Source organism: Macaca nemestrina, chromosome 16 (assembly GCF_043159975.1).
Source record: "Macaca nemestrina isolate mMacNem1 chromosome 16, mMacNem.hap1, whole genome shotgun sequence".
In the NCBI taxonomy this organism is placed as follows: domain Eukaryota; kingdom Metazoa; phylum Chordata; class Mammalia; order Primates; family Cercopithecidae; genus Macaca; species Macaca nemestrina.
The window spans coordinates 66871206-66885598 of record NC_092140.1 but is presented as its reverse complement, the minus strand read 5'-3'; the positions used below and the strand labels follow the sequence as shown (position 1 = coordinate 66885598).

At 35.3% G+C, this 14393-nt stretch overlaps 1 protein-coding gene and 1 long non-coding RNA gene across 8 annotated transcripts in view; one reads left to right on the top strand and one right to left on the bottom strand.

Moving 5' to 3' along the window:
- Positions 1–14393, bottom strand: part of LOC105485577 (diaphanous related formin 3) — a 498294-nt gene that overhangs the window by 69182 nt on the left and 414719 nt on the right. The gene's annotated exons all lie outside the window — the stretch shown is intronic.
- LOC139359098 (uncharacterized) lies at positions 10736–13235 on the top strand. The gene is made up of 3 exons (XR_011614755.1): positions 10736–10886; positions 12403–12633; positions 13084–13235. It is a non-coding gene; the product is annotated as an uncharacterized lncRNA (long non-coding RNA).

Here is a 14393-nt window from a genome sequence, read left to right as displayed (position 1 = left end):
AAAAAGCTCAGATGTTTCCTGCCTCCTTCCATTCATTGTTGCTTCTTACCTGCAAACTTCTGGGACCTCCCTTCACTGTAGCTTGAATGTGATTAAGAAAGGCTTCTGCTGCTTATCATATATTCTCATTTGTTTCACTGACAGCATAATAAGCTGCTACTTTATTTATTTACTTGCTGTTGCAGAAGAAGGTGGACCCTGTAAAGTCTACAAGGGCATGAACAGCTAGAGCAATCCAGCATCTAAAACAGATGCTCCCTGGAGCTGCACAATGAACCTCTATGGAATGAATTTCTTAGCATTAAACTATAAGACATTGGGGAAAAAACTGTCGATTTTATGTCCAACAGCAAATAAAACTTCAAGCTTAAATGTTTAATTCTGATTAATGCTCTATAAAGTTTACAGAAAATCCAATTATATAATTATATTAAGAAAGAATATTTGAGACTCAGAGTCAAGCAATAGCACAACAAAAAAGAATGCCATTCTGATAAATATTAAGCAATCTAATTAGACAGATACCGTGCCTACTTCTCTATAACATTTTGACCTGTAAATTGTGCCTTCTCACCATAAAGGTAGTTCTGTAATTACACTGATCACCACAGTTAAAAAGCTTAGAAACAGAATGAGTGAGTAAATCAACGTTAAGAGACATAATTGCCATATTCAAAGATCATACGAGTTTGCTTGTTATCTACAGTTCAATATAGTTATTAAAAAATAAAAAAGGAATATAGTAAGAAGAACCAAAAAGTAAAGTTGCTTAGCTTTTCACAGCTGAAAAATGTTTGTACCTAAAGTTAGAAAGATTTCTTGTTTATTTTCTGCTGGTTTCACTTGAATTTGAAGATTTTTAACATCTAGATGTCTTTACTGACCATCTTTCTCAATCCTGGTGTCTTATGTCACTGAAAATACTTAAAAGCCTATTATTATGAGAATTGATCCACTGTGCTAAACTATGCTGAATATTTGTGGGATATCAGTTTAGGGATTAGATTAGAACAACATCAGCATAGTATTCTTAATATAGCCAAAGTGAATTAATCTCTTATTCTGACCCTCATTGTTCCATAAGATTTGGTTTGTCATGTTTTCTTATTTGTACAAAATGCTATTTTTTAACATCTTCCTAAAAAAGTCCTCTTGTGGAAAAAAAAGTTTATTGTTTTCCATTCCTTCAAAATTTAGCTCAAATTATATTTAGTATCTCAAGTCTTTTTTTGAGTCTATCTATATTCTTCTCACTAATGTTACAACCCCCTTAATACCAACTTAAAACAAATAGAATTGCAAATAACAAATATAATTTACAGACTGAATTATAAACAGGACAAAACAATTAAGCATATTTAATTGTTTTGTCCTATTTATAATTCAGTCTGTAAATTCCTTGAGGGCCTGCAGCTTAATTTTTGGTACTTTTTTTTTTTTTTTTTTTTTGAGACAGAGTCTCACCCCCATTGCCCAGGTTGGAGTGCAGTGGCGATCACAGCTTACTGCAGCCTCGAATTCCTGGGCTAAGGTGATCCTCCCACCTCAGTCTCTCATGTAGCTGGGACTACAGGTGCATTCCTCCCCAGCCTGCTAGTTTTTTGTATTTTTAGTAGAGACAGGGTTTCACCACATTGCCCAAGCTAGTCTCAAACTCCTGGGCTCAAGCAATCTGCCCACTTAAGCCTCCCAAAGTGCTGGGATTATGCGTGAGAGTCACTGTGCTGGCCTGATATATATATATATTTATTTATTTAAATATAACTATTAAGCAAGATTAATACCAAAAGTTTATTTCTTGAAGTATCTAACATTACCTGTAAGTAATCCCATAACACAGAATCTCTAAACAAAAATTTAACATCACAGAAGACTCCTATTGTTTAATTCAATTTCTAAAGCGAGTCACTAAAACTTTGAAAGAGAAAATTTTACATTCTGAAATCTGTGACTTTTATATTTAGTAAGAAAAATGACATTTTCTTTCAGGTTATTCCAGATACGATGTCATGTTTTAAATAGAGTGTTTATAAAATATTTTAATAAAACTTCTTGAAAAACAGAATTCTTTTTACTATTAAGCAATGTCATTACAAAAATGAAATAAAAACTTAATGCAGTATTATAAGCAAATATTAGTAGCATTGAATATTAATTACACATAGAAGACTGGCTTTACAGATATAAAAATAAAAAATTATTGGAAAAGTTATTAGTTGCAGACTAAAACCACTACAATTTAGATATTTTGTGAAGTTAAATAGACACCTGGTCATTTGAAGGAAAAGAAAACAACACTGATCTAATCTGAAGAACATTTTGAAAATCTGTAACACCTTACTATGCAATCTTCAATGTCAAAAAATATTTAATAAAAAATCTGGATACATTTGATATCATATTAGGTGGCATGCTAAATTAAATGGGAAAGAATGATTTTACAGGTATCTTGCACAGTACGAGCAGAACAAAGGTAATTCAAAAGACCATAAGGCATTTATATGAGGGGGAGAAGAGAAGGGAATGAAAGTAACATATATCAACTGTCTATTTTCTATAAGATGATAACAGATGCTTCACAGACATGAATTCATTGGCTCCTCAAATCCATAAGGTAGATATACATATGTCTGATGAAAAGTACCTCTCAAGTTTTAGGTTTACTTAATCAGTAAAATCAGACAATTAGAACATTATTTTTAAACTTCAGTTCTCCATCCACCAAAACTGGCATTATATATTCCATTTTTTTAGTGGAAAAAGTAGAAAATAATGGATTAGAAAAGAAAATAGAATACATCACCTGTAGTACAAGTAAAAGTTGTGAAATTTTTGTTTTCAGTTTTTAGTAGAGGTGTGTGTGTGTATATGTGTATTTGTATGTAGTGGGTCTTAGTATATTATGTTTTTCTAAATGTGAGTTTCAGTTAAAAAAGTTTGAAAGCCACTAGGATAGATGATGTTTAGGTTTCTTCATTATGTACATTCTTTAATTTCTAAGGCACTCATTTAGATGTTAACTTTTCTTCTTACATCATAGCTCACTAAGAACTATTACTGAATTATAGACAATTTTATCCAAAGGAGACTATTAAAAAGTATTTAATAGATAAGCACATTAATGAATATGAAAATGTTCACAATTGAGTAAAACTTGCAAGAAATATATATCTAACCATTACTTTTCCTCAAAACAAACAACAAAATCAGAACTTAATTTCCACAAAATCTTTCAATCTAAAACACCCATAATCTGAGTATAAAGACTGAAAACAAAATAACGAAAGGTGATATTGAAAAATTAGTGTGTAACTTGTGTCCTATCATCTTATCCTGAAGTTTAAAATAAAACTAGTGTGAAACTTGTGTCCTATCATCTTATCCTGAAGTTTAAAATAAAACTACCAAATTTCAGATTTCTGGAAAAAGTCCTGATAAAAGAAAAGTATATAACTTTGAAAAATTCTCTACAAGTAAAATTTGAAGAATAATATCTAAGATATGAAGGTTTAGTTGTATTAAAGTCTTCTGTACCGCCAGTACTATTGCCCTTTAGGTTTCTGATCCATGCTTGTGTAGGAAACAAAAATCCCAAGGAAATAGTCACCCCCAATCTCCTTCCACTATCAGCCTTGACAGTTCAAGCACTGTTCAGTGAGGACAGACATGTGGTATGGAATACGACACTTCCCTCTTCAGCACCCATCACCACAGACATCACTAAATGAGCACCATGTTCTTTCCAATTGAGCATTTTCCAACCCAGTGCTCAAAGAAGCGAATACCAACCAATGAGTTGTTGAGAGGAGACAGTTTCTGATTTGGCCCAGGCCAGAATCTATGGCAAGATTAGTATGGAAACCAACTTGTCATCACATATACACACCCTATGCATTCCCAGTGTTCATGCCCAATTGGCTAATACATACATGCCTTCAGAAATCTGGTTGATTTAAGATTATAATTAGGCATGATATCATCGAATTCTAACCTTTTATTGTGTTTAGTTCCTAAAGTTACCTGACTTGATGAAACTATTTATTTACATTCTTCAAACTGAGGAGTAAGGTCATATATAAAAGATATTTGTTTCTTATTATCTTCCTTTTTTGGCTCCCCTTTGAAACTCATGTTCCCATCAAACAGCTTGGTAGGAATGATACATAATATGTGATATTCTGCATTATAACATATGAGTAACATTTATGGATAACAGAGTATTGAGGGTGAAAAAAGAAGATATGAAAAGTTGGTTTCACCCAAACAAAAAGCACCTAAAGCCTAACTATGAAAAATAAAAGCTTATTTTTTCCTTTTTTCTCATCAATTTCATCTCATATCAAAAGTTAAAGTTTATGAATTATTGAATTGATGAGTAGATTTGCCCCTTTAAATCATTTAACTTTGCCTCTGAGGAGTCATGTCACTTCCTCTTCATGTCAATGTCATGCATGGCTGAGTTGCTACAATCCGCTTTGGCCACTAAAGCTCAAGTCATTCGGAGCCATCAAATCAATTATAACAGCCGCTGCTGTCTTACACCGACAACCAGTGATTGATAACAAAACCTGTCTGCTTTCAGTTCTCATCTGACAGCAACAACCCAGTCCCTGCCTTCTCTTCCTGGCGTTTGTCATAAATCAATAGCAATTCCACCACGCAGAAAGGTGCGGGAGGCTCTCTTCAGTCCATCTGGTCTCATTTTATTTTCAAATAAAAAAATATATAACTATTAAGCAAGATTAATGCCAAAAGTTTATTTCTTGAAGTATCTAACATCACCTGTAAGTAATCCCATAATACAGAAACTCTAAACAAAAATTTAACACCACAGAAGACTCCTATTATTTAATTCAATTTCTAAAGCGAGTCACTAAAACTTTGAAAAAGAAAATTTTACATTCTGAAATCTGTGACTTTTATATTTAGTAAGAAAAATGACATTTTCTTTCAGGTTATTCCAGATATGATGCCATGTTTTAAATAGAATGTTTACAAAATATTTTAATAAAACTTCTTGAAAAACAGAATTCTTTTTTTTTTTACTATTAAGCAATGTCATTACAAAAATGAAATAAAAATGCAGTATTATAAGCAAATATTAGTAGCACTGAATATTAATTGCATATAGAAGACTGGCTTTACAGATATAAAAATAAAAAATTATTGGAAAAGTTATTAGTTGCAGACTAAAACCACTACAATTTAGATATTTTGTGAAGTTAAATAAATACCTGGTCATTTGAAGGAAAAGAAAAAAACACTGATCTAATTTGCAGAATTTGAAGAACATTTGGAAAATCTGTTAACACTTTACTATGCAATCTTCAATGTCAAAAAATATTTAATAAAAAATCCGGATACATTTGACATCATATTAGGTAGCAGGCTAAATTAAATGGGAAAGAACGATTTTGCAGGTATCTTGTACAGTATGAGCAGAACAAAGGTAACTCAAAAGACCATAAGGCATTTATATGAGGGGGAGAAGAGAAGGGAATGAAAGTAACATATATCAAGTGTCTATTTTCTATAAGATGGTAACAGATGCCTTACAGACATGATTTCATTGGCTCCTCAAACCCATAAGGTAGATATTTTTTTCCCAACTTACAAAAATAAAGGCATAGAATCCTGTCAAAGAGACTGAATTTGAATTCAGTTCTGCCTAATTTCTTTTGTTGTTGTTGTTTGTTTTAACTTCTATTTTAAGTTCAGGGGTACATGTGCAGATGTGCAGGTTTGTTACATAGGTAAATATTTGTGATGGGGTTTGTTGCGCAGATTATTTCATTACCCAGGCATTAACCCTAGTATCCATTAGTTATTTTTCCTGATCCTCTCTCCTGCCACCCTAAACCCTCTGACAGGCCCCAGTTTGTGTTGTTCCGCTCTATGCGCCCATGTGTTCTCATCATTTAGATCTCGCTTATAAGTGAGAACATGCAGTATTGGGTTTTCTGTTCCTGTGTTAGTTTGCTAAGGATAATGGCCTCAAGCTCCATTCATGTCCCTGCAAAGGACATGCTTGTGTTCTTTTTTTATGGCTGCATAGTATTCCCTAGTGTACATGTTCCACATTTTGTTTATCCAATCTATCATTGATGGCCACGGGTTAATTCCATGTTTTTGTTATTGTGAATTAGTGCTGCAGTGAACATACCTGTGCATGTGTCTTTACAACAGAATGATTTATATTTCCTTGGATATATACCCAGTAATGGGATTGCTGGATCGAATGGTATTTCTGTTTTGAGGTCTTTGAGGAGTCACCATGCTGTCTTCCACATGGTTGAACTAATTTACACCCCCACAAACTGTGTATAAGTGTTCCTTTTTCTCCACAACCTCACCAGCATCTGTTATTTTTTGGCTTTTTAATAATAGCTATTCTGACTGGCATGAGGAAGTACCTCACCATCGTTTTGAGACTTACATGCTTGTTGGCTGCATGTATGTACTTCTTTTGAGAAATGTCATTAAAATGGCCATACTACCCAAAGCAAAAAATAGATTCAATGCTATTCGCACTAAACTACCATTGACATTCTTCACAGAACCAGAAAAAAAAATTTAAAATTCATGTGGAACCCAAAAAGAGCTCCAATAGCCAAGGCAATCCTAAGCAAACACGACAAAGTTGGAGGCATCATGCTAGCCAACTTCAAACTACACAACAGGGCCACAGTAACCAAAACAGCATGGTACTGGTACAAAAACAGAAACACAGTCTGAAGCAACAAAATAGAGAAGTAAGACTGCACACCTACAACTATCTGATCTTTGATAAACCTGACAAAACAAGCAATGGGAAAAGAATTCCCTATTCAATAAATGGTGCTGGGATAACTGGCTCGCCACATGCAGAAAATTGAAACTGGACCCCTTCCTTACACTATATAAAAAAAAATTAACACAAGGTGGATTAAAGACTTAAGTGTAAAACCGAAAACCATAAAAACCCTGGAAGACAACCTAGGCAATACCATTCAGGGCGTAGGCACGGGCAAAGATTTCATGATGAAGACGCCAAAAGCAATTGCAACAAAAACAATTGACAAATGGAATCTAATTAAACTAAAGAGCTTCTGTGCAGCCAAAGAAACTATCAACAGAGTAAACAGACAATCTACAAAATGGGAGAAAATATTTACAAACTATGCATTTGAAAAAGGTCTAATATCCAGCATCTATAAGGAAATTAAATTTACAAAAGAAAAAATAAACAACGCCATTAAAAAGTGGGCAAAGGACATGAACAGTTCTGCCTAATTTTAATGCCTATATTCTTTGCATACTCATTTCTCATTTTATTCACCACTTATTGAGAATCTACTGTATATTCTATGTTAAGCCAAGCATGAGACACAGAAAAATGAACAAAACTTAGGTATTGGGACAATTGTTAAACAAAATCAGTGTAAAACCAGGGAAGTTTTTTGTTGGCCACAGAGCATAAAAAAGATAGTATCATAGTGAGTAAGGCAGCAATAGTTTTACTAGCTCCAAACCCCAACATACGTGGACTTATAAAGCTTGATTTAAATCTTGATTTAGGCCAAGAGCTGTAAGGCCTAGAGTAACTTATTCTCTTAACCTCACCTTTTCTCGTCTGTAAAAAATGGATTTACCGCAAAAAGGTTATTCTGAATTCCAAATGAATGAACCTATACAACAAAACACTGGCCATTATAGTAGTTGCTCATTATACACAAACTCTTACTTTCAAATACATCCTATGTTTAGTTGCCATCATCAGAAATACACAAGGCCTATCTTCTTCATTTAAAATATAAAATTAGACCAGGCACAGTGGCTCATGGCTATAATCCCAGCATTTTGGGATTATAAAGCTGGTAGATCACTTGAGGTCAGGAGTTCGAGACCAGCCTGGCCAACATGGTGAAAACTTGTCTTTACCAAAAATACAAAAATTAGCCGGGCGTGATGGTGGGCACCTGTAATCCTAGCTACTTGAGAGGCTGAGGCAGGAGAATTGTGTGAACCTGGCAGGGGAGGTTGCAGTCAGCTGAGATCATGCCACTGCACTCCAGCCTGGGCAATAGAGGGAGAACCCATCTCAAAAAATAAATAAAATAAAATAAAATATAAAATTACCTGATGTATAGAATTATCTGACCAGAACTGGTGTCCATGACAACAATGGCCTGGGGTCATCTTAGGAGAGATCCTGCTCAAGAAGGTGGCCTGCCAAAGCAAGGGGACCACAGAGGCAAGAGGGTGGGGGTGAATGGGGAATGGGTGGGATCAGAAGTGGTTGGCTGAAGGAGTAGAAAAGACTCAGCACAGGAGCCTCCAGGGACACAGTGAGCTCTGTGGACTGACCAGACCCAAAGCATGCCAACTTGCTAAAGCAGTACCTAAATTGCTTAAGAATTGTCTTACTCCTTTAATTTTCTTCTCCCTCCTTGTACTGGGGAAGGGAGGGGCTGTTATGACAGGCAGGTCCCCACCAAGATGGATTTACCCTACTGTCAAATACTAAGACTACTAAGAAGAGGATATGCACAAGGGAATATATTCCTCAACTGATGAAAACCTATAATCCCACTAATCCATGAAGGTATCTTTAAGTGGCACCACTTTAAAAATCTACTCCTTCACATAACAGCTTGCAAAACCCATAAGGGAATTCTTTAGATCAAGTCAGTTCTGCATCTGTTCCAGTAACTGTTACAGACTGACTTGAAATGTATCTTTTCAAATTTTGGAAAGTCAGTTTGACCACTGTACATATTTACCTATATGGCTCCTTGTATACTGAGATATTTTCCCTAACACATCATCTGCCCATAACTTGACTATATTTACAACCAATGGCTTTCTCACTTTTGGAAGCTTTGCTTTCTTTTATCCCCCTTTTTGAATTTTTCCTTTTACAGAATAGTAGCAATACAATTACGTGTATTAAGAACATTTCAGGGCTGACATTTAAACGCTCTCCTTTCTGGCCTCCCATCTCTCCTGATCATGTTTCTAAAGAACTATCCCTCGTGCTTAGGTCCAAAGTATCAAAATTAACAACTGTTAGTAGAGGGATTAGTACAGGGATTTGAAGGTTTGAATTTGCATTTTGTTAAGAATGTGATCCTTTAGAATAATGTGCTGTATAAAATAAACTGACTACGTTTCATCTATTGCATTGCAATTCGAATCTTGAATGTATTTGGCATCCTAATACTGAACTGTTGGAGCTTGCATGGTATAATACAAAAACCATATCAAATATAAGAGTCAGAAATTTTTAACTCCATATGTAACACTATGAGCTGGTGCCTTAACTCCTCTAAGTATTCATTTGTCAATTGGTAACACTAATATCAACATGTGCCCTTACAATACCCTTTTGAGTATCAATGATTACAACACCGGTACTAGTAGCATCAGAAGTACAATGGTCTCTGTGGTCTTTCAGGTCTACTTGAGTATTACTCAGGAACAGGCATTCTGTGAACTGCTTTTATATACAGAACTTATTTAGTAACCATGGACATCTACTAAATATGTTTATTTTATTGATTTTAAATAGAGAAAACTGAGACATAGAGACGTTAAACATCAAGTAAATATCAAAACTGAGATTTGAATCCAAATCTGCTTATCCCAACGTACATCCTCTTTATCACAGCGCTACAGAAACTCCTGCAAAGCACTACACAAATATAATGGAGGACCCTGAAAAATACACAAGAGTATAAAATCAACCCTCTGAATCCACAAATTCAACCAACTGTGATTCAAAAATATTCAGAAAAAAAAGTTCTAGAAAGTTCCAACAAGCAAAATTTGGATTTGCTGTGCACCGACAACTTGAATCCACATGAAGTGACGTGTAGGCACTGTATTTGGTATGATAAATAATCTAGAGGATGTGCCTAGGTTATATGTAGATCCTATGCCATGTTTGTAGGAGATTTGAACCACTCTCCTATAAAATACTAAAGGATGACTATACTTACATGCCAATAATGAAACTTCAGCAGACATACACCATTCACATTTTTGATGTGTATACATCCATTTACCTACTTATTCGAGGTTATGGTACAGAATCATTTTAGACTATTCTTTGTTTCCTTAAAAATACACCCCATCTAAGAACCATTAAGGAATATTTTAAGCACAGCATTTAAGAAATACCTATTTTCGAGTCAGAAAGATCTGAGTTCCAATTCACCTCTACCATATTATACCTATGAGACTGTATACTAATGATTTCATCTCTTTCTCTTTACCTTGGAGATGAGAATAATGTGACTTGTTTTCCAGAACTGTTGTAAGAGTTAAATAAGATAATAGATAGTACCTGTCACATACAGAGTGCTCAGTAAGTGATGTCTGAGAATATTAATTACAGTGATAGCACTGGTGACATTTAATTAGCCTGTTTGCAGGGATTTCTCAGATGTTAAGTCTAACACCAAGCACGAAGCTCTTCTATAGTTTGTAAAATTAGCAAACAATGTACATTTAAGCAATAAATAAAAATGCCACAGAAGGAAGCAAAAGCAAACTTAATTTTAACTTAGGTATCCTGAGAAAAATTTCAACAAGTTATATATAAAGGGTCATGTAATGTACAGCAAGCTGGAATTAGGTAACTTATCTACCTTTCTGTAACAAATTAGAATCACTTGATCTATATTAGAGAAGAAATGTATTTACTTCCCCCTTCATATTTTTCACACTTTTATAAAGGAATAGGGGTCAGGAAATGAGGAAATAAGTAAGAAGAGATGAACAAAGAAGGTGTAGCCCCAAAGCATGAAGGCCATTTTCTCAAAGATGGTTGGTGAACAGCTCAAGGAATCTATACCCAAGGCTGGGAAGAGAAAAGAAACAATAAGGATGATGAGCACATAGAGGTGAGGGTAAGTGGTGACCTGGAATTGTAGGAAAGCAGGGTGACTAGTTATTTGTTGTGCCTCACTCTGGCTGTTAACGGGTTATTTTTACAGCTTGACCCACTGTTACTCCTGACAAGACAAACATGATCAACTAAAAGAAAACTTTAAAATAAAGCAGGTGTTTTCTGAAAGAAAATGAATGAGTATAAGGGATGGAGCAGTTAGGAAAGAAGAAATACAAAGGGGAGCTTTTTTCTTGAATTTCCTTTCATTATATGGATACTTTGAAAAGTGTATCTATAGAGAACAAACACATAAAAAATCTAAGTGAATATCTATAGAGGGGAAAGAAAAATTATATTCTTGTAGCATTTATGCTATTGCACTACGTATATGAGTTTCTCATATTCCACCTAATGAAAATATTACAGATTTAAGTGTATTTCAGAGAGACAAAAACAGAAGACAAAACTATAAGTATTGTTAGCACTAAGAAAGTTGGGGGGCAGGCGCAATGGCTCATGCCTGTGATCCTAGCACTTTGGGAGGCTGAGAAGGTGGAATCACTTGAGCCCAGGAGTTCATGACCAGCCTGGGCAACATAGTGAGATCCTGTTTAAAAAAAAAAAAAATTAGGCAGGAGCTGAGGTGGAAGGACTGCTTGAGCCTAGGAGGTAAGGGCTGCAGTAAGCCATGATTGCACCACTGACTTCCAGGCTGGGCAACAAAGCAAGAAAAAAAAGAAAAGAAAAGAGAAAAAAGAGGGTTACAAAATACAACTTTTAATAAGATATTCCACTCTATAATTCTAAACAACTGATATCATCTTAAATAAATTCAAAATGATGTAGGGGGTAAAATACTTCCTAACCATTGCATGGTTCATGACTGAGACCCCTATAACAAAAGACAGACTAATAAGAGAAAAGCATATTGTATTAGTCTTTTCTCATGCTGCTAATAAAGACATACTCAAGACTAGGTAATTTATAAAGGAAAGAGGTTTAATTGGACTCACAGTTCCACATGGCTGGGGAGGCCTCCCAATCATGACAGAAGAAGAAGGAAGAGCAAAGGGGCTTCTTACATGGCCCCTTAAGAGAGCTTGTGCAGGGGAACTCCCATTTATAAAACCATCAGATCTCATGAGACTTATTCACTATCATGAGAACAGTATGAGGGAAACCACCCCCATGATTCAATTATCTCTACCTGGCCCCACCCTAGACACGTGGGGATTATTACAATTCAAGGTGAGATTTGGGAGACATAGCCAAATCACATCACATACATATTTATTTAATATAAGTTTTACATGACAGGTGAAACTTCAGAAATGAAGACCCAAAGAAACAGGAAAAGTTGCATATTTTTATACTTAGGTTTGACAAAAAGCGGACAGTCATGCAGATAAACTGTGGGGAACTTATGAAGGACTGTTTGTTTATATTCTTCCTGATGTATCTGTGCATCCTTCTGGATAATAGGGAGGATTTTTCTGGTTCTTATGACTAACTTTAGAGTCAATCCACAGATGAGTAGTAATCTAAAAGGGCTGGCTTCTGATGTAACCATGGATGCTGCTAAAAGAAGAAAAGAGAAAAGAAAGTAAAGAAGGAAAGAAAAACGAAAAAAGAGAAAAAAGAAGGAAGGAAGGAAAAAGGAAAGGAGAGGAAGAAAGGAAGGAAGAAAGGGAGAAAGAATGAAAAGAAATAAAAGGAAAAGAAAAGAAAAGAAGCAGATCAAGACATGTCTCTTCTACACAGTAGGTCCTGTTTTTACTTTTTATGCTTATATTTTATGTTGATATTTAAGTAGCTTTGACAATTCATCCTTCATAAGTTGACATGACTCAACAGAAATAAAGAAATGGTAGATTTTGGGGTACACATTTTCAAAGAGAACATCACATTTTGAATCTTAATGAAATGTTGGAAAATGAAATAAAGAGGTAACATTCCTAGAAGGTGAAAGAATTGTACAGAGTTGAAAAGTGTGGATCACACTGGGAACCATCAGTATAGCCATCAGTATGGCTCAAGAACCATCAGTATGGCTCAAGTATAGCCAGGCAGTGTAATCTGGCGATGGAGAGGGATGAAATCAGCCTAGGAGGCACGAACAAAATCACGTGGGGAATTCACATTCTAAACTACTGGAACTTACACAGAGAGTTCAAGAAAATATTTGTATTTTTTGATGATCTCTTTGGCAGCGATAGTATGAAGGAATGAAATGGATAAGAGGACAACTGGAGGAAGGGAGAATGATTGGGATGTTACCACAACAAAGCAGTCTGGAAATGAAGACGGCCTGAGATGAAGCAGTGGCACTTAAAGAGATAGAAGGCCAGACTTTAGCAACCTTAAGGAGATACAATAAATTGTGCTTGGTGACAAATGTGGTATGTATGTAGTAGTGGTCGTGAGTAAGGCAAAGGAGGAAGTTTCCAGCATGGGGCAGCAAGTTGGGCTGGAGTTTGGGAGGTGAGATAAGAGGACAGAGATGTACCTTGTTGGGGGTGGATGAGAACACCCAAGGAGAGAGTGCTGTCACCCTGGTCTCACCCCTTAAAGGTCTATGTGAGAGCCCAAACTAAGAACTGCCAAGCAAAAGTGCAAATATTCCTTTTCTGAACATTTTAAAGAAAAAGTGGCATATTATCTTTCTCTAATGACCCTTCACAGATCTACTGAAGGGTCTCTTCTAGCCCTTTTGATTCTATGACAACTGCCTTTTTCAGCGTTACATAGGATGCTTGGGGAATTAATGGGATATTTGTAAAGCATTTTCATTTCCTTTAAAGTTTTTATTTACAATCCATTTACATACATTTAAATGCAGCTAGAAAAGCATATTTAAATTCAGTTTCCTTTGAAATTGCCAAGGGACTGCAATAGGGAGAATAAAAAAAGCACTTTAATAGAGGAAAAAAGTCTACACCCCACAGGCATCACTGTCCCTTTCTTGTCTCAAAATACACACATATACACACATAATCAAGTAAAATGGTGGCAAATCATGCTATTCTTACATTAAATTTGTTAGGATCAACTTTTTATTTTGGGAGTTAAGTTTCTATATTTCTAAACAACTATATGGGTCCTGGTCACATACGTTCATTTTGAGAAAAATACATTGAACTCTGTCCTATGACTTGTGCATTTTCTGCATGTATATAATATTTCAGTAAGATAATAACAGTAACAATCACCAAAAATAAAACCCCAAATTTTAATGATAGTTATGAATTAATCTGATGCCAGATGATGACATGATATCCAATTATTGCACAGATTATATTGGTTAATTATCTGAAAATTGTGACTCAAGGATAGATGACATTATGAGTAGAAATAATGTCCACCAAGTTCAGTTAATATGTACTATGTGCTGGGGTGCTGGGTATTCTCTTAGGCATTAGGGAATCAGTGATGAAGAAGATGGCCTCTGCCCTCCAAGAGGGCACATTCTATTACAAGCTTGTCCAACTTGCAGTCCAGGATGGCTTTGAATGCGGCCCAA